This window comes from Leopardus geoffroyi, chromosome A3 (assembly GCF_018350155.1).
Source record: "Leopardus geoffroyi isolate Oge1 chromosome A3, O.geoffroyi_Oge1_pat1.0, whole genome shotgun sequence".
NCBI lineage: Eukaryota > Metazoa > Chordata > Mammalia > Carnivora > Felidae > Leopardus > Leopardus geoffroyi.
In genome coordinates this window covers 18,609,066-18,634,300 of record NC_059336.1, presented here as the reverse complement: position 1 = coordinate 18,634,300, position 25,235 = coordinate 18,609,066, and the positions used below count along the sequence as shown (strand labels likewise).

Here is a 25,235-nt window from a genome sequence, read left to right as displayed (position 1 = left end):
ATTTGTTCAGAACAGGAACAGGTTATTAAGAGTTATGAAAGTTGTGAAACTACCTTCTTTGTGATATCCACCTGGCGTTCGTAGTTTAGGTTCTGTTCTTCCCAGTCCTTATTATCACACTTTATTAATTGATAAAATACCACAGTGTGGACAGTGTTAGACACAGTAGCCAAGGCTCATGGATCCATGTGTGCAGATGAACCATTATGAACTGCATACATGGCCACTGAAGAGCAAGCCCAGCCCTCACGGGGGTTACACCAGACCAGTCTACAACCTGCTTTTCTTGGTGCTGTCCTTGTCCAACCCCCCTATCTCCCCCAGCTGCTTTTCTTGGGTGACAACCCTCACATAGCCCAACAACATTATGGCGAGTTCTCAAACACTGGTGTTATGAATTGTGTAACCCCCTCCACAAGCCAGATTCATATGCTGAAGCCCTAACTCCCAGTACCTCAGAATGTGACTATATTTGAAGACAGCGCCTTTAAAGAGGTAATGAAGTTAAAATGGGGTCACTGGAGTGGCCCCGAATCTAATATGGCTGGTGTCCTTTTCAAAAAGAGATTAAGACACAGATAACAGAGAAAAGCCCACATGGGGACATGGTGAAAAGGAGGACTGCAAGCCAAGGAGGGCCTTCAGAAGAAACCAAACCTGCCACCTTGCTCTTGAACTTAGTCTCCAGAATCGTGAGAAAATTAATTTCTGTGAACCCCACCCACCTGTAGTATTTTGTTACAGTAGCCCCAGCAAACTGATACAACAGGGAACACATTTGGAACACATTTTGCTACAAAACCCTATGACTAAGGACAGACGCTCCATCTGGATCCACCCTCAGGGAACTTTTGATGGCTTTAGGGGACATCTCAAGTCATCTCAATTACTGAAAAAATACCATGTTCATAATAAGCATCTCTGTAGTTTCACCTCACCTCATAAAATTCTTCTTCAACATCAACAGTAAAGCACTGCCAGTTGTTCCTTAGCTACAACAATCACCAAATTTCACTTCCATTCCCTGCCTTCTCCACAACGATACATTGATGATCATTCCCTACAGTGGTCTTCTCTCATGGCTCCAGCCTAAGACAGAGGTCAAACAAAGGTTTCCTCAAAATTTCTTCCCAAAGTGATATTTTTGGCATGCCTACACCTCTTGATCAATCTAAAATCAAAGTATCACTACTGCAGGTCTCCAAAGACACCATGCTGCTTCATACATCCACACCTGTGCTATCACCTTCTGACCCCCTGGAAAACTTCTAGTAATCCTTTGAGACTATCAGAAGTTTCACCTCCTCTATAGAGTCTTTCAAAAACCATTTTCACCCCTAAAAGGCGACCAATTCTTCACTCTCATAATTATGTGGGTAAGTGTCCATCTCCTTCACAAGACTCAAAGCCCCCTGATAGCAAGAAGTTATTTATCTTTGATCCCAAGGCCTGTGCAAAGCACCTGGTATAATGGCACTTGTAAACGTATGCTGAATAAATGAATGTCAGTCCTCAATGGTGTAAATCATATGTGATTATTCTAGGTCTCCTCCTAGCCGGGTCAAGTGACCAGTTAATAATCAATGGTCCCCAACAAGGTGGATGAATCTCACAATCATAAAGTTGAATAAAAGAAGCCAGATACAAAACACTACATTCTCCAGGATTCCACTTAAAGTTCAAGAAAAGGCAAAATGAATTTTTGGCGTTAGATGTCAAAATAATGCTGGGGAGGACTGCGGGGGGGCAGGTATGACTATTATCAGAAAAGGGCGTAAGGGAAGTTTCTGGGATGCTAGAAATATCTCCATCTCGATCTGAAAGTTGTGGTTACACAGGTATATTTACATGTAAAAATCCAGCAAGCAATATACTTGAGTACACTTTACTGAATACATGTTATACTTCAAAAACCCAAATTTTATGGTCCTCATCTACCCTCCACCCCAAAAACTCAAGTGCTCAAAAAACATTTGTGGCTGAATGACTAAATACCCTCTGAATGACAGTAATTAACCAACTATTTTCACATAAGAGAAAAAAAATCTACTCAAGCAAATGCAATCAAAGCCTTGGGTTAGAGCTAGGCTACAGGGAACACCATCATCCCCTCACACAAGCAGGACATTCACTTCTGTCCAAAGTTGCAGCGTGCCTGCAGGTGCATGGGTAGCATCTTTCCCTCTTCCAACTGGCCCAAAGCATAATCCCTACATGTACAGCCCTACTGCTGAAGCCTAGGACCTCAGTGGCATTTCAAACTACTAAGAGAAAAAAGGGAATTTTACAACTGGAAGTTCTTTCTACTGCATTAAGAATCTAGACACATAGTTGGGGCCCCTGGTTGGCTCGGCTGGTTGAGCGTCTGACTCTTGATTTTGGCTCAGGTCATGATCTCACAGTGCGTGAGTTGGAGCCGCTCATAGGCCTCTGTGCTGATGGTGTGGAGACTGCATGAGATTATGTCTCTCTCTCTGCCTCTCCCCACTTGTATACACACACTCTCTCTCAAAATAAATAAAATACAAACACTAAAAAAAAAAAAAAAAAGAATCTAGACACATGGTCAACTAATGATTGACAAAGCAGGAAAGAATATCCAACAGAAAAAAGACAGTCTCTTCAGCAAATGGTGTTGGGAAAACTGGACAGCAACAGGCAGAAGAATGAAACTGGACCACTTTCTTATACCATACACAGAAATAAATTCAAAATAGATGAAAGACCTAAATGTGAGACAGGAAACCATCAAAATCCTAGAGAAGAACACAGGCAGCAACCTCTTTGACCTTGGCCATGGCAACTTCTTACCAGACACATTGCTGGAGACAGGGGAAAAGCAAAAAATGAACTACTATGACTTCATCAAAGATAAAAAGCTTTTGCACAGTGAAAGAAACAATCAACAAAACTAAAGGCAGCCTATGGAATGGGAGAAGATATTTGCAAATGACATTTCGGATAACACATTGGCATACAAAATCTATTAAGAACTTATCAAACTCAAACCCCCCCACCCAAATAATCCAGTTAAGAAATGGGTAGAAGACATGAATAGACATTTTTCCAAAGAAGACATCCAGATAGTTAACAGGCACATGAAAAGATGCTTAACATAGCTCATCATCAGGGAAATACAAATCAAAACCACGATGAGATATCACTTCACGCCTGTCAGAATGGCTAAAATTAACAACACAGGAAATGACGGATACTGGTGAGGATGCAGAGGAAGAGAAAACTTTGGCATTGCTGGTGGGAAAGCAAACTAGTACAGCCACTCTGTAAAACAGTACGGGGGGTTCATCAAAAAGTTAAGAAGAGAATTACCCTATGATCCAGTAATTGCACGACTAGGTATTTATTCAGAGGATACAAAAATACAGATTCGAAGGGGGTACATGAACACTGATGTGTTTATAGCAGCATTATCAACAACAGCTAAACGTGGAAAGAGCCCAAGCATCCATCGACTGATGAATGGATAAAGATGTGGTATAAATTTATAAAATGGAATATTACTCAGCCATCAAAAAGAATGAAATCTTGCCATTTGCAATGATATGGAGGGAGCTAGAGTATATTATGCTAAGCAAAATAAGTCAGTCAGGGAAAGACAAATACTTTATGATTTCACTCATATGTGGAATTTAGGAAACAAAACAGGTGAACATATGGGAAGTGGAAAAAAAAAGAGGGGGGGCAAACCATAAGAGACTCTTAACGCTAGAGAATAAACAGGGTTGATGAAGGGAAATTGGTGAGGGATGGGCTAAACAGGTGACAGGCATTAAGGAGGGCACTTGTCATGATGAATCACTAAATTCTACTCCTGAAACCAATATTACACTATATGTTAACTAACTAGAATTTAAATAAAAATTTGGAAAGGGGTGCCTGGGTGGCTCAATCGGTTGAGTGTGTGACTTTTATTTCAGCACAGGTCATGATCCCAGGGTAGTGGGATGAAGCCCTGCACTGGGCTTCGCACTGAGCATGAAGCCTGCTTGGGATTCTCTTTTTTCTCCCTCTGTCCCTCTCCCCCCTTCTCTACCCTTGCGCTCTCTCTCTCTCTCTCTCTTTAAAATAAAAAAAATAAAAACTTCTTAAGAATAAGGAAAAAAAGAATCTAGATACATTGGCAATAACATCAGAAGGGACCTTCTGTCCATCTCTCTAGCAACTTTCACTTCATTATTCTGCAACTGTCTACTTACCTGGCAAACTCCTATTTACCTTTCAAAACCCAAGTTAGACGAGCACCTAGGTAGCACAGTCGGTTAAGCATCCGACTCTTGATCCTGGCTCAGGTCATGATCTCTCAGTTTGCGAATTTGAGCCCCACGTAAGGCTCTGAGATGCCAGTGCAGAGCCTGCTTGAGATTGTCTCTCCTCCTCTCTGCCCCTCCCCTGCTTGTGCTGTCTCTCTCTCATTCTCTCAAAATAAATAAACTTAAAAAAAACTTTTTTGTAATAAAATAAAAAATTAAGAAGCCCAAGTCAGATGTTAACTCTTCTGGGGAATTCTTCCTAACCTCCTTACCATCCTCTATGTTCCTTTTTCTGTTCTACTTACTTAGTTTCACTGCAATTCAAATACTGGTCTTATCTATCTCCCCTACTACACTGTGATCACATTTATTACCGCCAGCACCAGCACCAAGTACATGGCAGGGCACATAGGAAGCATGTAAGGGTCTGCTGAAGTGACTTGAAATAGGACTACCACTGGACAAGCCCTACCATTTAAGTGTCCAACTCTAGAGTCCTAAAATAAGTGGTATTTCCCAGATAAGGCACAGTCTGTACTTAAGAGGGAGTGAAAAAAACTATAAATATTCTCTAGGACAATGTTATTTTTAGTATTGTGGTCAACAGCTTCTAAGAGTGAACTTCAAGGTGGCAACCTGAAGATGAAATGACTTAAATGAAGACCATAGGATGTGCCAGGTAGGCTATTCTCCTGAAAAGAGGTATGGCACAGAAGACATGGTCCCAGCAGCAGTGGGTTCACTCACTTCAGGGTAGGGTCTCCAATGCCCTGCACATTTCTATTACACGTAAGAACAAGTAACCATGTGCTCCTGAACTAGTTTCTTTACCTCCCTGTGCCTCAGTTTCCTCACCAGTAAAATGAGGGGGTAACAGGTTACCTATTACCTCACACTGTTGGAGAGGATTAAATGAGAGAATAAATCTAAAATGCTTAGTACCTAGCATATAGTAAGCACTCAATCAAAGTTTGCTCTAATTATTCTGTTGCTATGGGATGGGAGGCCTGAGCTTTATTCCTGCCCTGCCTGGTGCTGGGACCAAAATTAAAGAGGGGCAAAACCTCCTTTCTTGGCCTTTCTACCACTGGCGTCCATGTTTGCACAGCTGATACTCTCTAGCTATATGCAGGGCTTCCCTCTGACCATGAATACACTGCGACAAAGCAAGCTACACCTCATTCTTTACACCTCTCCTCTTCCGTTCTAATAAAACCTAAGTAGTTTCCTATTTCATTTCCTCGGTGCTCTACACTCTTTTAAGAGATTAATGACAGCAAATTAATCAAATACACAGAACCTTGTAGTCACTCTCTCAAATATTCCTATGAATAAACCCATTAAATACTGAGGATCTCAAGAATTTCAGGCTTGGGGCACCTAAGTGGCCCAGTCGGTTGAGCGTCCAACTTTGGCTCAGTCATGACTTCGCGGTTCTTGAGTTCAAGTGCTGCGACAGACTCTGTGCTGACGGCTCAGAGCCTGGAGCCTGCTTCAGATTCTGTGTCTCCCTCTCCCTGTCCCTCTCTCCTGCCCACACACTCTCTCTCTCAAAAAAAAACACTAAAAACCAAAATAATAATAAATAAAATCTTTAAAAAAAAAAGAATTTCAGGTTCTACTATCTCATGTTAGATCAATCTTCCACCAGCCTCCATCCCCCCACCCCAACCTCTCTTCCTTCCTTTCTTTCTTTCAAGGGGAGCAAGGGGATGCTGGCACCACAAATCAAAGAATGAAGTTGCTCATTTCACCTTCCTGGGAGGCAAGCTGTTTGGCTGCCACCAGAGCAGTTTTACTTGTGGGCTTAAAAACCTCACTGCAGCCCTCCCCTGCCATGAGCTCCCCAGGCTTCATTCCCTACCAAGGAGTAAAACTGCTGGTGTGATCAAGTTCAAGGGCATTTACTGAAACAAAATCCAATGACTACAGTAGTACAGAGGCTCAGGCTCTGCCCACCTCTTTCTTCTTGCCTCTCTGGAGGGTGTTTGGTGGTCTCTAGACCCACTATGCCTAGGCACTGCTCTTCCTGCTGGCTGTCATGCTTCTGTAAGTCAGTGTGTCATGGGGGGCCTGGGTGACTCAGTCAGTTAAGCAACTGACTTTGGCTCGGGTCACCACCCTGCAGTCCATGAGTTCAAGTCTTGCATTGGGCTCTGTGCTGACAGCTCAGAGCCTGGAGCCTGCTTGGGATTCTGTGTCTCTGCCTCTCTCTGCCCCTCCCTCCCTCTCTCTCTCTCTCTCTCACTCTCTCAAAAATAAAATAAACATGCTTAGTGGGTAACAACCAGCATTTCTTTTTCTTTCTTTCTTTCTTTCTTTCTTTCTTTCTTTCTTTCTTTCTTTCTTTCTCTTTCTAGAGTGCAGTACACAGTGGGGGAGGGGCAGAAAGACAGAATCTTAAGCAGGCTCCATGCTCAGCACAGAGTCTGACACAGGGCCCAACCTCACAACCGTGAGATCATGACCTGAGCTGACATCAAGAGTCCACACTTGGGGCGTCTGGGTGGCTCAGTCGGTTAAGCGTCCGACTTCAACTTGGGTCCCGATCTCGCGGTCCGTGAGTTCGAGCCCCACGTCGGGCTCTGGGCTGATGGCTCAGAGCCTGGAGCCTGCTTCAGATTCTGTGTCTCCCTCTCTCTCTGCCCCTCCCCCGTTCATGCTCTGTCTCTCTCTGTCTCAAAAATAAATAAACGTTAAAAAAAAAAATTTAAAAAAAAAGAGTCCACACTTAACCAACTTTGCCACCCAGGTGCCCCCAGCACTTCTTTTTAAATTAAAAATTTTACCAAATAAAAACAGGTGACTTTAAAGTAGAAAATTATCTTAATAAAACTATTTTCTTAATACAGTAGATACAGTGCATCATGAGTAGTAAGAATAAATACTGAGTATTAAAACCTTTGAATTACATATGTGTGTGTACATCGGGCACAATATACAGTTGTTATTACTGTGAGTTGTGGCTACAGCAAGATTACAGAACTAGTTACAGCGGTCAGATGCAAGCCTAAAGTAAATTCTCTGCAGACAGGAAAGTTAGCAAGTGGACTCTTCAGCTGCTTTGTTTCTAGGCATTAGACTGCCTCCAGTCTAGGTTAAAACAGGCATTCTCAATTGAGCAGTATCACTCCAAAGGGACAAAAAGTGGTTCTTGAGGGTTAAAATATCTTAACTTGTTCATGTGTAATACAGCCGCACACAGTATATACACATATACACTATATATTCGTGGTATTAAAATTTCATGGGTAGGAGGGTAATAATGCTAAACAAAAATTGTCTAAAAGGGCTTCTTAGGGTAGTGATAATAAAAACAAAGGTTGAGAAACACTGGGTTAAAAGAATTCATTCCAAGAAGCCTAACTTCCAAGACTCCACACAGAGCAGGAGATGGTGGTGATAGCAAAGCCTTGCCTTTGGCTCACCTGTTTCCCTTGAGGTATTGGGGGAAGGGGAGATGAGGGCAAGGGCTGATAGGGGACAGGAGCCTAATGTTCCTAGTTCCCTAATCAAATACCACCTCATTCTCATCCTCCAACCAATATTCAAACCAGCGCTCCGACTTACACGAACAGACACGGAGCTCAGCTTTGCATGTGGAGCACACAGCTGCAGCTGCCGAGATGTGGCTGGAAAGGAAGGTGTGGAACACAGAGGATGGTGAGGATGGAAACAGAGATCCCAGGGTTACAAAGAGTTGAAGCAACAGGAAAGAAGTCTGCCTAAGAAGGAATGAAAAGACAAAAACACACAACCACTGGCATATTTAAAGGGGGTAGGGGCAGGGAGGTCCTACTAGTTTAAAAAAAAAAAAAAGAAAGAAAAAGAAGACCCCATGAATTATAGAAAGACAAGGTCATGATAATCAGTGGTCCTCAAGAAAGAGCAGAAGACAACTAACTTTTAACATTCAGATGATTTACAGTCAACTATGAAAATCTTTTCTCAAAGTCCCGTTGACACTATCACATTTTCTTTTTCTTTTTTAAACTACATTTTCTTAATTAAGCACCTGGGCAACCGAATGGCTTTGATCCTAAAATGAAAACTACCTCTGTTCAAGATAAAGTCCCTCCTGGCCTCAGGAGGATGTGCACAGTCAGGTCTGCATTAGCTGCTGGGTTCCACTTCAGAACTCTGCCTTCCATCTCCGAGGGCCAATTCCCAGCCGGCTGCGAGAGCATGAAGGAGGCCAGCTGGGGAGAAGGATGAGAAGCTCGGCCTCACTGCCCTTACAGAGGTTTTCACTTCCATTCCTGAATCCTGCAACTACTGGATCACACTAATCGATACTGAAATATAAGGACACATGACAACTTAGTACAATGCACAGTCCTAAACTGGATTGGAGAACAGGAATAAAAAAGCTAGAGAACAGGTGAGTGGTAAGATTTAGACACAGACTATATATCGGTTATATATCAAGTGTCCTGAATGATGTAATTATAATTATGTACCCTTTCTCTCACAATAAAGATGCAAAAGTATTTAAGAGTGAAGTGTCATAATGTCTGTCTGCAAGTAACTCCCAAAGGATATGGCTAAAAACAGAGCATGCACAAACAAGCAAGTGAAAATTTGGCAACAGTAATTGGTGAATCTAGGTGAAGGGGAGATGGGTGTTAATGGTAACATTCCCATAACTTTCTATAGGTTTGATGTTTTTCAAGACACAAATGTCAGGAGGGAGGTATAAACGACATCGACTATATAAAAGTTTTTAATTCCTGTATGTTCTGACTCCCCTCTATTAGAACAAAGAATGAAGAGTTCACACAAAAATGATTCACAGTGGGGGCGCCTGAGTGGCTCAGTCGGGTGAGTGTAGGACTCTTGATTTCAGCTCAGGTCATGATCTCACGTGACATCATGCCCCATGTCAGGCTCTGCACTGACAGTGTGGAGCCTGCTTGGGATTCTCTCTCCCTCTCTCTCTGTCCCTTCCCCACTCATGCTCATTTGCTCTCTCTCCCAAAGAAACCATTTTTAAAAAATGATTCACAGCATTTTTTAAAATATTATCCCCACTCAGAAATAAGTGTATTTGGCAAAGAAAAATTATTTCAAATATACTCTATACCACATGGCTAAGTTCCTGAGTAACACAGATTAACAGAATCTAGTGTTAAGGTGCACTTTCCACATGTTGTTGTAGAAGATAAACCTTAACAATACTTTAAGAATATTGGGGTGCCTGGCTGGCTCAGTCGGCAGAGGGGGCAACTCTTGATCTCAGGGTTGTGAGTTTAAGCCCAACATTGGATGTAGAGATTACCTAAAGGCAAACTTACTTATTCACACTAATAAGGAAAGAGAGTATGGATAAACCAAATCCATATGCAGACTAATTGTTTTAATCATTGAATTTTAACTTCCTAAATCTTTAATCAGAACTATGAGGAAGTAGAACAGACACTCACATCCCTAAAGGAATTTCTATTTAATAACAAAAAGGAAAGAAGCAAAAGAAATAAAATGCCCTGAATACTCAACTATGAGTACCTGAACAAAAGAAAACTAATCAAGGCAAATGTTTATTAAGAATCTACTATGTACAAATCTCTGAAAAGTTCAAAGTACAAAGCCTGGACTTTGCTCCCCTGGGGGCCACCATTTTGTTGAAAACAGAGAAACTGAAGAAAAATAATGGTTGGCTCAGTCTTCCCTTGTCCCCGTTCCCAATGCCTCAAAGACTTCTCTTCTAGCCAGCCTCCTCATTTATTAAACTGCCATCAGGCCTTTCAAACCACAGGTTCTCAAACTTGGGAGTTCTCAAACTGGGAAGTTATCAAAAATCCAACACCTGGGTCCCTTGAGGATCTAGACAATCGGGTTTTATTGTGTGTGGCCTAGGCATTGGTATTTTCTAGAGCTCTCCAGGTAACATGCAGCAAAATTTGAGCACCATTTGATCTCTACTGCCCAAGTACAGAATATAATCTACTCCCCGGCAATAAAACCTCTGATGATTCCTCACTGTCCACACAAATCTCAACTCCTTACCATCATTTTCAAAGCCTTTCTTTTTTTTCATTCTTTTTTTTTTTTTTTTTAATGGTTATATTTATTTTTGAGACAGAGAGAGACAGAGCATGAGCGGGGGGAGGAGCAGAGAGAGAGGGAGGCATAGACTCCAAAGCAGGCTCCAGGCTCCGAGCTATCAGCACAGAGCCCGACAAGGGGCTCGAACTTGTCAACTGTGAGATCATGACCTGAGCCGAAGCTGGACGCTCAACCGACTGAGTCACCCAGGTGCCCCATTTGCAAAGCCTTTCTATGTCTCCAAACCTACTTCTCCAGGCCTCATGCCCACCACAAATCCACAGGTCTCCACTACTCCTCCAGCTACACTGAACTTCCCTGTCCGCACCGCCCTCTCACAGGATACTGTCCATGCATAAAAGGCTTTCCAAACTCACAGACACCAATTCCAGTCTCTGTGATCCAAATCAACTTTCAAGAACCAATTTTAAAGTTTCCTCCTTTCCAAACTCTTAAACAACTTCCCTGAGTAGATGGCTGCCTCCCCTTCTTGCTTCCAACAAAACTTTGGACATTTATCCAATTGTCTAATTTGACATTTATCATGATGTTTGTAGTAGCAGTTTACATTTCTTTCCCTTCTAACAGACTGTGCATTCCTCAAGGGCACAGACCATGTGCATTTATCTTCAAGTTCCTAGTGCCCAGACATGGCTGAAACACAATGCAAGTCCAATAACTGTTTACCAAATGAATGGGTATCACATACTTGTGGGATAAACAATGAACAATTTGAGAAAAGACAAAGGCAGTTCAATATGAAATGCCAAATTAGTTACACGGGCCAAACCTGACTCCAGAAGTGCAGAAGGGAAAGAGGGTGCTTCTGGCACTTACAAGGGGGATGGCCCCATGAAGATTCCAGGTCCCGAGCTCGAGTTTCAAAGAAAGGAAATTATCTAGACAGGCTGAGAGCAAAGAGCAGAGAATTATGAGCATGGAAAACGGCACAGATATGGCCCGGTGCACATGAAAAAGCCATTTAGCTCAGCTTCGGGTTTCCTCAAAAGATACCCGAAGAAAAATATTAGAAATGAATCATGTTTTTTCTTAGTTATAGAAATCTGTCTCGTTAATCCTCTTCCTAGTCCTTACCACCACTTGATACGTTATGGTTCTGTATATTCAAACACTCACTATAATACAAGCTCCACAAGAACAAGAACTTCCTTCTGTTTACTGCGGCATCCCCAGGGCTTATATCAATGCCTAGCACACAGTAAATGCTCACTATAAATCTGCTGATTGAATGAACATGTTTATTACAGGCCTCTGATCTAATGCTTCCTTTCACCTGGCGATTTCTTCCAGTCTCCACTTCCAAATCCCGTGTATCCTTCCAAGACTAATAAAAGCTCCGACTCAAAGTCTTCTCTGATTCCTCACTTTCCCCTTTTCTGAACTCCCAAAGGATACTTTTTATGGGCCACCTTGCAGTAGCACAAGTATCAGCGTACAGGTATTTATGTATATCTTGGCTCCCCTTTATACTATAAATTCTTTGAGGGTAAGCTCTAGGTCATTCCCCACCCCACCCCCCAGAGCACAGTGCCATGTAGAGCTGTTCAGCAATTCCTGTTAAATAGAAGGAAAAATTAAATTAAATGTGGCATAAAGCCTTTAATATCTTAATATCAGAAAGATTAAGATCAGTAATGTCTTATCTCCATTCATCTGGGCCCTGCGATACCTGATCCTTTGAAACTACAATATCCAACACTCATGCTTACATGTGCCAGGCATTGTTCCAAGGCTTTACGTAAATGAACTCAATCCTCAAAACAACGAAATGAGATATGTATTGTACAGATGTGGAAACTGAGGAACAGGGAGATTCACACAGCCAGTGAGTGGCAGAGCAAGGATTCAAACACACAAAAGATGGAATCCCAGAAGGCAGTAAAAGTAGATAACAGACAACAAAAAAGGAATGGAGGTTTCTGTAGTGCAACACTGAGAAAAGTAAACCCTGGTAAGAGACCCTTGGACCTGGAACTTCAGGAGTATCTGTAAGAAGGGATGGAACAGAGAAGTAAACATAAGCTCTGGCAGGACATTATCATGGGCAGAACCCATATTCTATACACAATAGTGGGTACTGAGTTGGTATAGCATAATCAATGGCAGCAAACAACAGTGCTTAAGAATGAAGGGCTCAAAGTGCCTGGGCCACTAGTTCTGCCACACAGGTAAACTTAATTCCTCTGTCTCCATTTCCTCAACTGTAAAATGGGCCAATATCAGTACTCAGCCATGAAGATCAATGATGGTAATACGTGTATACTTACATTATTCAGGATGAGCTTGATTTATGCTGCAATTAAAACTCCATTTAAAAACCTCAGTGGCTTATGGGAATGCAAGCTGGTGCAGCCACTATGGAAAACAGAATGGAGGTTCCTCAAAAAGACTTAAAATAGAACTACCCTATGACCCAGCAATTGCATTACTAGGTATTTATCCAAGGGATACAGGTGTGTGTACTGTTTCAAAGGGACACATGCACCCCCATGTATATAGCAGCACTATCAACAACAGCCAAAGTATGGAAAGAGCCCAAATGTCCATCGATGGATGAGTGGATAAAGAAGATGTAGTATATATATACAATGGAGTGTTACTTGGCAATCAAAAAGAATGAAATCTTGCCATTTGCAACTACATGGATGGAACTGGAGGGTATTATGCTGAGTGAAATTAGTCAGAGAAAGACAAATATCATATGACTTCATGCATATGAGGACTTTAAGAGACAAAACAGATGAACATAAGGGAAGGGAAACAAAAATAATATAAAAACAGGGAGGGGGACAAAACAGAAGAGACTCATAGGGGCGCCTGAGTGGCTCAGTCGGTTAAGCGTCCGACTTCGGCTCAGGTCACAATCTTGCGGTCCATGATTTCGAGCCCTGCGTCGGGCTCTGGGCTGATGGCTCAGAGCCTGGAGCCTGCTTCCGGTTCTGTCTCCCTCTCTCTCTGCCCCTCCCCCGTTCATGCTCTGTCTCTGTCTCAAAAATAAATAAACGTTAAAAAAAATTAAAAAAAAAAAGAAGAGACTAATAAATATGGAGAACAAACTGAGGGTTACTGGAGGGGCTGTGGAAGGGCGGATGGGCTAAATGGGTAAGGGGCACTAAGGAATCTACTTCTGAAATCATTTTTGCACTATATGCTAACTAATTCGGATGTAAATTTTAAAAAACAAAAAAGAAAATTTAAAAAAATTCAGTGGTTTAGGGGCGTCTGGGTGGCTCAGTTGGTTAAGCGTCCGACTTCAGCTCAGGTCATGATCTCACAGTCTGTGGGTTCAAGCCCCATATCAGGCTCTGTGCTGACAGCTCAAAGCCTGGAGCCTGCTTCAGATTCTGTTTCCTTCTCCCTCCCCTCCCCCGCTCACGCTCTGTCTCTGTCTCTCAAAAATAAATAAATGTTAAAAAAATTTTTTTTAATAAATAAATAACTCAGTGGTTTAAAGCATAGGCTTATTGCTTACACTACATAACCACTGAAGATTTCTTTCAGAAAAAAAGAGGTATTTGCCTAGAAGTGTCTCACATCACTTGTACTCAATTTTCAATATCCAAAGCAAGTCACAGAGCCATGTTCAACTTCAAGGTGATGGAGAAGTACTAGTCTATCAGATACCCAAAAGAGAAACAAAAATAGGGCATCAGTGAACAGCCCTAAGAACCACACCACACAAGAGCCTAGCACCATACCTGGCATACAGTAAGCGTTCAGTGATTGGCAGCTGCTATGATTATCACAATAATTAAGGGGTCTGGGAAAAACCTATTGTAATAATCCTAAATTAAAAAGCTGAATGTGTATGCAGATGTGGGGGAAAAAAACTATCATTCACATTATTTGCAATAAAGCAAAGGTAAATTTACAAAGGATTTCACAATGATATCATGGAGGGATATGCCAAAAAGTTTCTAGTAAATAAAAAGTAGTAAACAAGAGTTACCAAAATAGTACCACAAGCCTTTTACCGTGATATAAAAGGAAAGGACATGCCAAAATGTTTCTAGTAAATAAGACATAGTAAACAAAACTTACCAAAATAGTACCGCTCATTCCTACTCATTTAAGACATGTAAAGTTTCATTGATATCTTTGTTTTATTTGAGAACATTAAAAAAAATTATTCAGCCTTTCACAAATTCACTTCTAATCTCAGAACCTGGCTTCCCCATATTATCCCCATAAGTTCTTAAGGTAATTCTCCCACAGGGGGTTTCAGGACCTTCACCATCAGAGTCAGGGAAAGAGTCCTATTTAGTAAAATGAGAATTGAATTCTAAGCCTGACTTGGCCGTAGACCAGCTCTATGGCCCCACAAAATACTTATATGACTAGAAGTCCATTCTGTCATCCATAAGATGATGAAATTGAACTAGATGGCCTCTAAACTCCCTTCCAAAACTACTCTCCCGCAATCCTGAGAAGCCAGAAAGAGGCTTTGGTTTAGAGGAATCTAGTTGAGATGCTGAATTATGTAAGACCTGATAATGCATAAAGCTTAAACTAGAAATAACTCCACAAGCACAGCTCTGATGGTAGCAACAAAGCATAGTTCAAGAGTGTGCACAGGGGCAAGTCAGAGCACCCAGGGAGAGCCCTACTAGCATGAAGTGCTGCGCTAGAGTGGAAAAGGGTGGGCAGAGTACGACTAGTATGTGTAAATAAGGAGACTGGTATTTGTCCATGGCTTACGAAATCAGTCTTTTAGTAACATGTCATACCACATTCCAGTCACAGCTCTAGGAACCAGTGACAGTGATGGAAACAAACTGGAAGCAAAGAACCTGCAAACATTCTAAACTTAAGATCTGTCAACTATCAGATCTCAGTACCAACAGACTGGATTTTTCAATTCCAAAGCAGCAGTCCAAATATATACCTAGAGATTAAGAACTTGAAACTCTTTGGAGAAAGTCAGACAAAAGAGCCCAAAGCACCATGTTACAAAATGTTGAGCCACACCAATCAGTGATACTCGTGTCATTTTCAGCTACCCAGAAGCCCCTGCCAAGACAACCTACCAGGACATCTTCACTCGCTGAGAATATAAGACCATCCCTACAACAAAATGGGAAATGGTGCTTTTTAATGAACACCAATGGAAGATAACACAACATTAATTCATGCCATAAACAAAGTAACTGACACTGTTGCATTGACAATTTTGTGATTCCTGCAGCCCTATCCACGATCTTTAAGGAACCTACCCACTCTAAGTGTATCAACAACATGGAATACCCTTTACTGTCTCTTATGCTTCAAAAGTCATTGCCTATATGACTAACAACCTCCTGCCTGAAAACCTAAAACCTGGCAAATATATTTAATAAAATTATGGTCCTATTAGAAAAGACTCACTGTGTGTGGACAGCATTTCAAAAAGCTATGATTCTACATGTGCATCTTCATTTACTTTTACAGCTACATTTCCTTCCACTTGTCAATCAGAAAACAATCTCCAATACTGCAACGGATATTGATCAATATATTAGAGTCAATGCTATCCTTGACTTTTAGGAGTTTAAATATGAAGTACAAGTAGATGGAGAAAGAGGCAGAGAAGCATATACAACTCTGTATGAGTAAAGGAAATGTTTTACCAATCAATTTTAAATGTATTGGAAGGGGACAGAGTATAAGGTTCAACCTTTCAAAGGATCCTTGGTGGATATTATTAAAAACAAAGATTACCCTTATAAAATGAAAAACTATCCTCTAAGTAACCAAAAATACTCTCCATATGAAAAAAAATCTCCATTAACTAGTCTAACGTAATGAGAACTCTCCATAACTGGTGCTTTATAATGAGAACTAGAAAACTACAATGTTGCACTTAAAAGCTTAAATCTTTATACGAAAGAAAAAAGCCTAAGAAGTCATATTGCAAGACATTATGCATGTTAGTCACAGCCATGAAGGATCACAAGGCCTCACTAAAACAGCTACCCTGCTGTTTTCAAAACCTTTGTGACACGGATCTAAATTTATTTTCCGACCCTACTATTTTCTTTTTTTTTTTTTTTTTAATTTTTTTTTTTTCAACGTTTATTTATTTTTAGGACAGAGAGAGACAGAGCATGAACGGGGGAGGGGCAGAGAGAGAGGGAGACACAGAATCGGAAACAGGCTCCAGGCTCTGAGCCATCAGCCCAGAGCCCAACGTGGGGCTCGAACTCACGGACCGCGAGATCGTGACCTGGCTGAAGTCGGACGCTTAACCGACTGCGCCACCCAGGCGCCCCCCTACTATTTTCTTAACATCAAGTCAACTTTTAGATAAAAAGAGGTAAATATAAATGGGCAAACAGTGCCAACTTTTATTATATGATTGGCTTAGTCTCATTTGAAGTCTAAAGGATAGTCTTGTCCTATATTCTAATTTCTAAAGGAATGGAAAAAATCCACTTCTGCCCCCCCCCCCCCAAGATAGGGGGACTCTAAAGGATCTAAACCTGTGCTGTCAAATGCTAGTGCCACTAGCCGTATGTGGCTATTTAAATTAACTAATATTAAATAAAATATAAAATTCTATGCCTCAGTCATACTAGCCACCTTTTAAGGGCTCAAAAGCCACGTGATGAGTGGGTCTCACATATATAAGACATTTTTCATCATAGCACAAACTTATACTGGACAGTGCTGATTTAGCACAAAGTTTCTTTTTTTTAATTTTACAACAAAGTTTCTTAGATTTAAATGTGCCCAAAAATCATTAGTACAGCTTGTTAAAACAAAGATTACTTGGTCCCTACCCCAGGTAGTTTATTTCAGTCAGTCTGGTAAGTGGCCCCAAAATGTGGGCCATTTCTAAACAACTGCAAGAGAATGGTGATGTTACCTATCACCTTGAGTACTGCTCCCTATGGTTAAGAACTTTTTGTTTTTTCCCAATTTATCATAGACTTAATTCTTTTATAAAACACCAGAAAAATGAATTATCAGGAAAAAATTTTTTTTAAACAAAGACTACTATAAACTTACATTTTTTTATTATCAGACTCAACAGACAAATCATTTTTCTAAAAAATGCTGTAAAAACATCTAAATGCTTCAAGTTCTGTACTTAACCTGGTCGCAGACAGGTAACAAACAACCCATAGACCTGCACAGATCTGTGGACTAACACTGATCTAGATCGAGATCTAGCTCTGATCTAAAAGAACTTATTTCACATTTTTACAATTATCTTTTGGGAGCTGGTCATTAATGATCTCTTTCACATCCTCTATTATTTCCTCAACATAGTTTTACAACTCAAGGTAAAAATGCTAATTCTATTAAGCAGAATATCGAGTCCCTTAAAAACAATGCTATAAAGGGCCAACTAAGAGAAGCAATCTGGGGCACCTGTGTGGCTCAGTAGGTTAAGGGTACAACTCTTGATTTCGGCTTAGGTCATGATCTCAGGGTTTGTGGGTCAGAGACCCACATCAGGTTCTTCACTGACAGCTCTGAGCCTACTCAGGATTCTCTCTCCCTCCCTCTCTGCCCCTCCCCCACTCACATACTCTATTTTTCTCTCTTGCAAAATAAATAAACTTTAAAAAAAAAGCAATCTGATGGTGTTACTGTTTATAATGTGATCTGATTCTGCCACATGGTCAATAAGGATGATGCCTTGACTTCTTCAGGCTAACCTACAGTTGAATTTAGACTGCTACCTTTAAAAGAGTCGTTTAGGTCAAAATACACAAATGAACATTAATAAAGTCTTTGTGTTAAATTATATAAAATTTCTTTCAGTAGATAAAATCTATGATTTGGACCTAGCTTACTGGACATAACCTTTCAAATAATTTTTTTTAAGTTTATTTATTTTGAGAGGGGGAAGGGCAGAGGGAGAGAGAGAATCCCAAGCAGACTCTGCACTGTCAGCGCAGAGCCTTATGTGGGGCTCAAACCCACAAAGGCTGAGGTCATGACCTGAGCCAAAATCAAGAGTCGAATGCTTAAGCAAATGAGCCACCCAGGCACCCTTCAAAGAATTTCTTAGAATACTGATGGTTTCCTTGAACCCAAAGTAAATAGTCCAAGCCAACTTCTTTACTCATGTACACTTAGGGAAGGAACAAATCAAACAGGATCCCCTCATAGGAGTCCATGCCCTTCACGGAACTGCCTCAAGCTTAAGGTGTTTTCCTCAATATATATATCAAACCAAAGAAATGGATTTTTCTTCTAGTCAACTTCTGGTCTGGCCCAACAAATGAACTTCTCTAAGAAAACTTCCAGAATTTCTCAAGTTTGGCCATTTCCTAGAGACTACTTTTAGAATTTTGTTGTCGCTCTAAATATTGTTTTACCAATTTGCTTCATTTTTTCTTAAGCAAATTATAAAATAAGGCTCTGAGAATTTTAACATTTCATCCTCTTGCCTATAGTAACATCTGGTTTAACAGAACCCAACATATATGCATGTTATCTGCAAAATAAGCTCACATGTTCAACCAGAAATTAAGAAAAATTCCACTTGAAATTAACAACATTGACAGAAAAGTTGCAAGGTATCACATACAAAGTCTGGGGAATATGAAAACGGAGGGGTTATTTTTTAATTGTTCCTCTTAACCCCTTTTTCCTCCTAACATATTGAATGAAGCAGTAACTGAATGAGTAAGTAGTATTCAAAGCAAGAAAATGTCAGGAGCTTTTGCCATGGCCACCCCTCCAGTCCCATCTGAAGAGGCACATGGCTGCAGCAGAGAGGCCAAGGACCCTCTAAGACTGTTTTGCAATTGCCCTCACGCCTCCTGCTAGAACCTTTACTCTTTTATCAGACTGCAGGGGAAAGGGTGTGGAACAGCTTCCCAAGTATAAAAATAAGGCAGGGAAGAATTCCAGGGATAACCCTTGCCTGGATGCTGCCTGGAGTGATTCAGAAGTACTTCACCAAGCCCAAGCCAACTAATTCAGACTGAAATCGCAATACCTCCTGAAGGGCAAAAAAGCCCAACAAAGTCAGCCTCCTGGAAGATTTTGCTCATACAAAACAACTAGCTTTGAAATGACCTAAATCAACGATCCTTAATATTGTTTTTGCATGTGGATAGGAAGAGACAGAGGGGAAAAGGGGGGATGGGAAAACATGGGGGTACAGGAAGGGAAGGTGGGAGTCACAGATGCCTTCAAGAATTATGAAAGGAATGGATTCACTGCCCATAAAAGTGCACACCACACACAAACAAAATTTTGCATACTATTTTGGAGAGTTCACAGACCAAAGAGTCTCTAGGGGTCCATGAATCCCAGGATAAAAAGCCTCAACCTAAACATGCAGGAACTAAAGACCAAGGTTACCACAGTAATTAGAACTTCTTTTAACCTGAAGCCTGACCTTTTATGTAAAAACAATCTTACAATTAAAAAATATAGAGATTTCTGAGCACCTGGGTGGCTCAGTCGGTTAAGTGTCCGACTCTTGGTTTCAGCTCAGGTCATGACCTCATGGCTCGTAAGTTCGAGCCCCACATCCGGCTCTGCACTGGCAGCATGGAGGCTGCTTGGGATTCTCTCTCTGCCCCTTCCTTCCTCACTCTCTCTCTCTCTCTCAAAATAAAGAAAAATCTTAAAATATATATATAGAGAGAGAAAGATTCCAAAAATAAAATACTTTGGTCACATAATGTAGAACAAATTTTTAAATATATTTAAAATTTACTGATAAAATAATATATTTAATCCATAAAAAAGATCAGTGAAAATACTCCCTACAAAAATCTTTAATTAACAAAGGAGTAGAAAAAGAGAAATCTCCCTTTACTTATTTAGAAAATTCGAATCCAACTTGTTTCAATTCATGTCCTGAAGTTATCTTAAAATTCTACTTCCTAATTTTCCTGAAATTTTCATATACTATCTTAGTAGGTTAAGTTCTGAAATAACTAGCGGATAAAAGCATCATGGCAATCTATTGAAATATAGTTTTTTCCTTGCTAAAAATTTAAGTCCTTCGTTATGACTATAGAAAGAAAAGGTACATCAACTGAAAAAAATGATTCCTCAAAACAGGAACTATTTATGTCATATACATTATCAAAGATTCTAAAAGTCTCGACAGCAAACGACATAAAGAGTAAGTACACGAGTATGTAAAGAATCACTATTACAAACTATAAAAACCAACTAATAGGGGTACTACAAGCAAAAAGAAATGCTTTTCTCTGGATTTTATGCAAATAATTCAGTTCAGAAATGGGAACAGGGATGGATATTTTAAAATAACTCCATTTTACTACCTTCAGGACTTTTATGGAAGTAACAGAATTTCTCAAGAGGGTATCAACGCCTCCACAAAATGAACTAAAGAAAAGAACATTTTGGCAAGGAAAAAGTGACTGCATTCTCCCTCTGCACTTCATGGTTATTAGTACCAGGCCAGGGTGAACTCTTAAGTGCCCTACAAGGACCTCTCCTACATTTTGGAGACAAGGACGGTAAAGGGTACCCTTACTGTATTCTAATTTGCTTTTTCAGTGACACATTCTTGAAATGAAGTAGTAAAAATGAGTGAGCGCATAGAACAACTTGTTAGTTGACTTAGCCCCATACCACTAAAACATGACAGCACATTCCAGCTTTTAAAGAAATCTTTAGAGGCTGGTTGGTGAAAAGAATATGTGCTTTGAATCCAGATGATCTGGGTTCAAATTCTGGCTCCAACATTTACTAGTTTTATTGCCTTTATATACTAGCTTCATAAGTTACTTCATCTTTCTGAGCTTCCATCCATCCTCATGGAATGGCCATGAAAATGGAGACATTTTTTCATCTCTGCAGCCCCAGTGCCTGGCTAAGTGCTGAACACACACCAGGTATCCAACGTTAGTGCTTCTTGCACGCTTCACAAGTATGTCACGTTCTATTGGGGAAAAAAAAAAACAAACAAACAAAAAAACACAACACAAAACACCAAACCTGTTCTCTAGGAAACAGATAGCTAAGCCCTACCTATTATTTTATCTATTTCAAAGAGTTTTCAATGTAATAACTTGGTACAGGGGAATGCAGGCAATTCCATGGAATTCACTGCAGCTTTTCATCTGAATTAAACTAAAGCTTTGTATGAGGAATGGAAGTATAAAGTGAAACACTAAATATTTATTAAAAATAAAGCTATTTCCAGGGTGCTTGGTTGGCTCCATTGGTAGGGCATGAGACTCTTCATCTCAGGGTTGTGAGTTCAAACCCCACTCTGGGTATGTAGATTACTTTAAAAAAATAAAATCTTGGGGCAGCTGGGTGGCTCGGTTGGTTAAGGATCCGACTTCAGCTTCAGGTCATAATCTTGTGGTTTGTGAGTTCGAGCCCTGCACCGGGCTCTCTGCTGACAGCTCAGAGCCTGGAGCTTGTTGCGGATTCTGTGTCTCCCTCTCTCTCTGTCCCTCCCCCGTTCTCTGTCTCTCTCAAAAATAAACATTAAAAACATTTTTTAAATCAAATAAAATCTTTAGGGGTGCCTAGGTGGCATAGTCAGTTGAGTGTCCAACTTCAGCTCAGGTCATGATCTCACAGTTGGTGGGTTTGAGCCCCAAGTAGGGCTTTATGCCGATAGCACAAAGCCTGCTTCAGATTCTCTGTCTCCCTCTCTCTCTCTGCCCCTCCTCCACTTATGCTCTCTCTCTCTCTCTCTCTCTCAAAAATAAACATTAAAAAAAAATCTTAAAAATAAAATAAAATCTTTAAATAAATAAAACTATTTCTAACCTTGTTATCCTGGGGGGGATAAAAGGGAGTGAAAACACAGTCTCCTCGGTTGACTTAGATATTGTCATTGTCAAATACCGAAAATCTTTTTGCAGGTAGAATCCTCGAACCCTCTAACCTGTTCAAAAGAGTCCAGCCATTACCAATACAACTCCATTCAGCCATTACCAATACAAAGTCTTTCCATGAAAGCTGAAAAACATAGGCCCCTACAGTGAGAATCAAGCCTGAGAGCGAGGAACCCTTTTTCCTCATGGTTTAACACAAGAAGACATAACCACAACCTCTGCTTGGGGCAAAGCCATGTTTCCAAGAAAACCGAAACATTTGTTTGAAACTTCTATAACTCAAAGAGATCTCTAAGACACAGTGGTCCAAGCGTCTATTGTTTCTGACAAGTTTTCTGTAACATAATGGCAAAAATCACAAATGAGATCTGGTTTCTAAAGAGACAGGATTCTGCTTGAGATCTTTGGTATTTGAAATAGTTATAAGAAAAGTAAATCCATAAATATAAAAACTAACTGCTAAAGGATCTTCCAGAAATACAGTAGTGTTACTTATGGCTCTCCCATTTCACTCCAAACTGGTCTTTCAACTTCTTGTGTGGTTGGCAAAAAGTAACACACTGATGAGTTCAGAGAACTTCCAACTATATCAATAAATTATAAAAATAATCATAAAAATAGAGAATATTAAAAAGTTGTGGTATAAGTGATCACACTGAAAAACCATGCATGCTGTTAACAACAGAAAAACTAACTATAAAAAGGCAAGAAAGAACTGCAAGATAAAAGATGTGACTCCAGGCAGACTGATACCACGATGAGACACAACTAACTTCACAAGAGATTGAGATTTATTTTGCCCATGACCAGACTACAGCAAGAACAGTATCATATTCTAGTTACTATAAAGGAGATTCCAAAGTTAGCAAAAAGGAAAAAAAAAAATTGTAAAGGTTAACTCTTAAAAGTCCATTAATGAAGAAAAAGGTTTTAATAATCCTTCATAATTCATCAAGGAGATCTGCCCTGGGACAAAAAGAAGTCCAAAATTAATCATTTTACCACTCCCCATTTTCCCAGGCCTTGGGTTACAGTCACGCATTGCTTATATGAAACCACCTGTTCCGGTTGGCATACACCATGTTACTTGAATATTCATGCCTAATCATTTTTCATACATAGATCTCAAACCTTCTTTTTACTGTCCTAGAGCCACAAAGTTCACAAAAACTATCTCCCAGAGGTTGTCAACTTGATCTACCAATTCAGCTTATCAACCAACTACCATGCCATGCACAGTCAATAACTACAGATCTCCAGTAAGAAAGACAGTTCACAATTAGCCTTGAGAGCACAGTACTGTGGTCCCTACCAGGACTTTTCTAAGTACCACAAGCATGCCCCATAAAGTATGCCGAAATTTGGGGCCTCACGGGATTGTATTCCAATACGCCATCTGAGAAACAACAACTGAATCTCGGGCAGTATTCCACACACTCTGAAAATTACAAAAATTTTTAAATGTGTATCTTCTCTGTTCATGGATCTGTTACAGCAGAAATAAGCAGTTCTGAAGGGGTGGGGAAGAAGGTACATACAACAGTTCCAGGGATGCCTGGAGATGCCAAGGATTCACTGGAAACCTCGGCCAGATTACTAATGGTCCATAAATCCTAATTTGGAGAACACGGGCCTACAAGTTGAAAATTGAATTATATTGCCTTATTAGATCCCACACTACCGAAACCACAGTCATATCAGTCATAACTGGTACTAGGAATACTTTATGTACACGAATATAAGTGCCTGCTTATGTATTTTTAATTGGATCAAATAAAACTGAAGCTGAAAACAAACTCAAATTTCAATTATCTCACTAGTGAGGGGATTTCCTAACAGAGTCTTTTTAAAAACCAAGTAGCTGCCAACCCTCTGCACATCTGACAAGCATGTCTCTGGAAATTTGGGAGCAAAAGACGCCGTTACTTCTCAACAGTGAAGGAAATACCCTAAAGGGGACAGATTCCTCTTTTTTTTTTTTTTTTTTTTTTTTTTAAAGCTCAAACATGCAATCTAATAATGCATAAAACTTGGCTGCGGGGTTGCTGGACACCTCCAGGGTTCCAATTTTCGGGGCGAGTGCGCGCTAGTGCGTAAGAAGGGGGCGGAGGGGGAGCGCGCTCCGAGGACGCGCCGGGGCCCCCGCCCCCTCCCGGAGCAGCAGCCTGGCACCAGCCCACCCTCCTCCACCCCTGCAAACAGACGCAGGACGCCAATAGAGCAACTTCTCCGCGGGGGCGGCAGTGGAATAGCGGTCACCCCCGCCGCGCGCGGCGCTGCCCTGCCCGCCCGGGGGTCCTTCCACGGCCCGCCCCGGGGGGGGCCTCCGCACGCCCCGCCCCCGCCCGCCAGGCTCGGGGCCGGGGGCTGCCCGGACCCCCGCCCCTCTGCGCCGCCCGCAGCGGCGCACTCCCAAGGACGGCCGCCCGGCCCGAGCGCGGCCTGAGCGCGAGCGGGAGCGGCGGAGGCCGGCTCCTCTCCTCAGGCCTCAGGCCGCCGCCTCCCCTCCGCCAGGCCGCCCGCAGCCGGCCCCACTCGGACCCCGGCCGGGCCTCGGCGCCGCCGCAGCCCCTCATCCCGGCTCCATTCATAGGGGCACCCTAGCCCGGCCAGCGGGGCGGGGCCAGGGACCTGCGGACAAGGCCGGCCAGCGAAGGCCGGGGAGGAAAATAAAAAGTTAAGAGAAGAACTTACCTAAAATGGCTCCTGCAGCAGCCAAAATACAAACAGCTATTATTTGGTGAAGTTTAGCTCAGACACCCTGCAAGGACACCCTAACCCAGCTCAGGCCCGCCTTCTCTGCCACGCCATTGGGCTTCCCCGGCCCAAAACACAGAGTCATTGGTCAGCGTGGCTGCCGCTCAGGCGGAAGCCCATTTCAAGCTTGCTTGCAGGGGCGAGTGATGGGCTCGCTCCATTGTGCTCGTATTTGCATGGATGTGATCGCGGCGATGATTGGCCGGCGCCGGGGCCGCCCCGCCCTCTGCCTCGCGCCCCCCGCCTTGGAGACGCCGCTGCGCGCGGCCCCGCCCCCCGGGACTGAGCGGCGGGGCCACGGGGGCGGGGCGGGGCTGGGGTCCTGCGGGCCGAGGGGGCGGGGCGGGGTCCTGCACGCGGCACT

The 25,235-nt window shown here is 41.8% G+C and overlaps 1 protein-coding gene across 4 annotated transcripts in view; it reads right to left on the bottom strand.

Moving 5' to 3' along the window:
• CHD6 (chromodomain helicase DNA binding protein 6) overlaps positions 1–24,919 on the bottom strand; it is a 205,532-nt gene extending 180,613 nt beyond the window's left edge. For 3 of the 4 annotated variants that reach the window (XM_045444577.1, XM_045444581.1, XM_045444580.1), the window contains exon 1: positions 24,809–24,919. The gene's annotated coding sequence lies outside the window, so the exon portion shown is untranslated. The remainder of the gene's footprint in view (positions 1–24,808) is intronic. The other variant, XM_045444579.1, reaches the window with a different exon arrangement.
• Between the last annotated feature and the right edge of the window lie 316 nt (positions 24,920–25,235).